Source organism: Arachis hypogaea, chromosome 19, assembly GCF_003086295.3.
Source record: "Arachis hypogaea cultivar Tifrunner chromosome 19, arahy.Tifrunner.gnm2.J5K5, whole genome shotgun sequence".
Classification (NCBI taxonomy): domain Eukaryota; kingdom Viridiplantae; phylum Streptophyta; class Magnoliopsida; order Fabales; family Fabaceae; genus Arachis; species Arachis hypogaea.
Genome location: NC_092054.1, coordinates 122,806,981 through 122,811,270, shown reverse-complemented (window position 1 = coordinate 122,811,270; position 4,290 = coordinate 122,806,981). Strand labels below are relative to the sequence as shown.

The 4,290-nt window shown below is 33.9% G+C and overlaps 1 non-coding gene across 1 annotated transcript; it reads left to right on the top strand.

Moving 5' to 3' along the window:
* Positions 1-1,499: 1,499 nt before the first annotated feature.
* On the top strand, positions 1,500-1,607 carry LOC112782056 (small nucleolar RNA R71). The gene has a single exon (XR_003192798.1). It is a non-coding gene; the product is annotated as a small nucleolar RNA R71 (small nucleolar RNA).
* Positions 1,608-4,290: the final 2,683 nt, after the last annotated feature.

Here is a 4,290-nt window from a genome sequence, read left to right as displayed (position 1 = left end):
TAAAATTACCTCCCTTGTGTCATCCTGGCATTAAACACCCAGAATGCTATCCATTCTGGTGTTTAACGCCCACTTGACTGTCTTTTTGGGCGTTTAACGCCCAGCCAGATACCCTAGCTAGCATTAAACGCCAGGAATCCTTCTTTACTGGGCTTTTTCTGAACGCCCAGAATGCTACCCATTCTACCGTTTAACGTTCAGAATGCTACCTGCATGGGCGTTAAACACCCATTCTGCTATCCTTACTGGCGTTTAAACGCCAGTAAGCCTGTCCTCCAGGGTCTGCTGTTTTTGATGCTATTTTTTATTCTGCTTTAATTCTGCAGCTGTTTTTATGACGCCACATGATCATCAACCTAAAGAAAACATAAAATGGCAATGGAAAACAAATGTCTATAAAAATAAGTATAATTAAATAATATTGGGTTGCCTCCCAATAAGCGCTTCTTTAATGCCAATAGCTTGACAGTGAGCTCTTAGAGAGCTTCACAGATATTCAGAGCATGATGGTGTCCTCCCAACACCAAACTTAGAGTTTGAACGTGGGGCTCTGCTTGACTCTGTAATGAGAGAAGGTTTTCATGCTTCCTCTCCATGGTTACAGAAGAATATCCTTGAGTTTTAAACACAAGGTAGTCCTCATTAGGGAGCTTCTTAGTGGTCAGTGGACGTCCATTGAGGTCTTCCTCACTGGAAATCACTGCCTGCTCCTCCTCTATAGGTTCAGTCACTTTGGATATATTGATGGCCTTGCACTCTCTCTTTGGGTTCTCTTCTATATTGCTTGGGAGAGTACTAGGAGGAGTTTCAGTAATTCTTTTACTCAGCTGACCCACTTGTGCCTCCAGATTTCTAATGGAGGACTTTGTTTCAGTAATGAAACTATGAGTGGTTTTAGTTAGATCAGAGACTATGGTTGCTAAGTCAAAGAGGCTCTGCCTAGAATTCTCTGTCTGTTGCTGAGATGATGATGGAAAAGGTTTGCTATTGTCAAACCGAATTCCCCCACCATTATTATTATTGAAGCCTTATTGAGGCTTCTGTTGATCCTTCCATGAGAAATTTGGATGATTTCACCATGAAGGATTATAGGTGTTTCCATAGGATTCTCCCATGTAATTCACCTCTTCCATTGCAGGATTCTCAGGGTCATAAGCTTCTCCTTCAGAGGAGGCTTCTTTAGTACTGCCGGATGCAGCTTGCAATCCAGTCAGACTCTGAGAAATCATATTGACTTACTGAGTCAATATTTTGTTCTGAGCCAATATGGCATTCAGAGTATCAACTTCAAGAACTCCTTTCTTCTGAGTCATTCCATTATTCACAGGATTTCTTTCAGAAATGTACATGAATTGGTTATTTGCAACCATTTCAATGAGTTCCTGGACTTCTGCAGGTGTTTTCTTCAGATGAAGAGATCCACCAGCAGAGTGGTCTAATAACATCTTGGACAATTCAGACAGACCATCATAGAATATACCTAAGATGCTCCATTCTGAAAGCATGTTAGAAGGACACCTTTTGATCAATTGCTTGTATCTTTCCCAAGCTTCATAGAGGGATTCACCTTCTTTCTGTCTGAAGGTTTAGACTTCCACTCTAAGCTTGCTCATCTTTTGAGGTGGAAAGAATTTGGCCAAGAAAGCATTGACAAACTTTTTCCAAGAGTTTTCAGGCTTTTTTTAGGTTGTGAGTCCAACCATGTCCTAACTCTGTCTCTTACAGAAAAGGAGAAAAGCATAAGTCTGTAGACCTCGGGATCAACCCCATTGGTCTTAACAGTGTTACAGATTTGCAAGAATTCAGCTAAGAATTGATGAGGATCTTCCAATGGAAGTCTATAAAACTTGCAATTCTGCTGCATTAGAGAAACTAATTGAGGCTTAAGCTCAAAGTTGTTTGCTCCAATTGCAGGAATTGAGATGCTTCTTCCATAGAAGTCAGAAGATGGTGCAGTAAAGTCACCAAGCATCTTCCTTGCATCTCCACCATTGTTATTGTGTTCGGCTGCCATGTCTTCTTCTTTTTCGAAAATTTCTGTAAGGTCCTTTCCAGAGTGTAGTGCTTTAGCATCTCTTAGCTTCCTCTTCAGAGTCCTTTAGGTTCAGGATCAGCTTCAACAAGAATGTCTTTATCCTTGTTCTTGCTCATCTGAAAAAGAAGAGAACAGAAAAAGAAGAGGAATCCTCTATGTCACAGTATAGAATTCTTTTATGTGAGTAGAAGAAGAGAAGAATAGAAGAATGAGGTAGAGAGAGAATAAGAAGAATTCGAACACAGAGAGAGGGAGGGGGTTCGAATTATGAGTAGAAGATAATTGTTAGTAATTAAATAAAATAAATAGAAAAAGATGAGAGAGAGAGAGAGAGAGTGTATTCGAATATTAATTAAAAGAAAAGAAAAATATGTTTTTTTTATTTTTAATTATAAGTTAGAATTCGAAATTTAAGAAAAGAAATAAAAGCAAAGTGAAAAATAAATTAATTAATTAAAAAGATTTTTGAAAAATTTGTTAGTTAGTTTTCGAAAATTAGAGAGAGAGAATAGTAGTTGGGTGGTTTTGAAAAAGATAAGAAATAGTAAACTTTTAAAATCAAACAAAAAGTCAAGTAGTTAATTGAAAAAGATTTGAAAATAAATTTTGAAAAGATAAGAAGTTAGAAAAAGATTTTGAAATTAAATTTTGAAAAGATATGATTGACATTTATCTTGAAAAAGATTTGAAAAGGAAATTAAAAAGATTTGATTTTTGAAATTAAAGTTGATGACTTGACTAACAAGAAACTAAAAGATAAGATTCTAGAATTTAAAGATTGAACCTTTCTTAACAAGAAAGTAACAAACTTGAAATTTTTGAATCAAAACATCAATTGTTAGCAATAATTTTGAAAATTATGAGATAAAATTAAGAAAAAGATTTTGAAAATTTGTTTAAAGATTTTTGAAAATATTAAAAGAAAAATGAAAAAGATTTTGAAAAATTTTAAGAAAGAATTCGAAAATATCAAAAAAAAAAGAAAAAGATTTGATTTTGAAAAAGATTTGAAAAGATAGAATTTTTAAATTGAAATTTTGACTTGACTAACAAGAAACAACTAAATTTTAAAAATTTTTGACTAAGTCAATCCAAAATTTCGAAATTTATGAGTAAAATACGGGAAAGATATTATTTTTGATTTTTTTGAATTAATGAAGAAAGAGAAAAACAACAAAATGACTCATGACATAAAAATTTAAGATCAAAACAAATAATGCATGCAAGAACACTTTGAATGTCAAGATGAACACCAAGAACACTTTGAAGATCATGATGAACATCAAGAATATATTTTTGAAAATTTTTAAGAAAAGAAAGACATGCAAGATACCAAACTTAAATTTTTTTTTTACTTTTAAACACAATGAATTCAAAAATGCACAAGAAAAACAAAAAAAGACACAAAATAAGAAAATTTAAAGATCAAACAAGGAAAATCATCAAGAACAACTTGAAGATCAATGAAGAACACAATGCATATATTTTCAAAAATAAAAGAAAAATTAAAACATGCAATTGACACCAAACTTAAAATTTGACACTAGACTCAAACAAGAAACATAATTTTTTTTTTGGTTTTTATGATTTTATTAAATTTTTTTTGTATTATTTTTTTTCGAAATTAAAAATAAAAAACTTAAACATAAAATGAAATTACCCAATCTAAGCAACAAGATGAACCGTCAGTTGTCCAAACTCGAACAATCCCCGACAACGGCGCCAAAGTAATACCTTACGTGAGTAAGGGTCGATCCCACGGAGATTGTCAGCTTGAAGCAAGCTATGGTCATCTTGTAAATCTTAGTTAGGCGGATTCAAATGTTTATGAGGTTTTGATAATTAAAAGATAAATAAAACATAAGATAAGATAAAGATACTTATGTAATTCATTGGTGGGAATTTCAGATAAGCGTTTAGAGATGCTTTGTTGCTTCTGAACCTCTGCTTTCCTACTGTCTTCTTCCAATCATGCGTTGACGCTAGGATTTTTGCCAGTAAAGAATTTCATAAAAACAGTCGCGTTATAGATATAGTTTCTAAACCAACAAAAATCCCTTCGTACAAACGTTTTGGTTGTCACAAGTAAGAAACCCCTTTTAAAATTGATAACCGAGTATTTAAACCTCGGGTCGTCTTCTCAAGGAACTGCAAGGAAGTTGGTGCACAAATTGTGAATCACACTTTTCACAACTAGTACCACTAACCAGCAAGTGCACTGGGTCGTCCAAGTAATACCTTACGTGAGTAAGGGT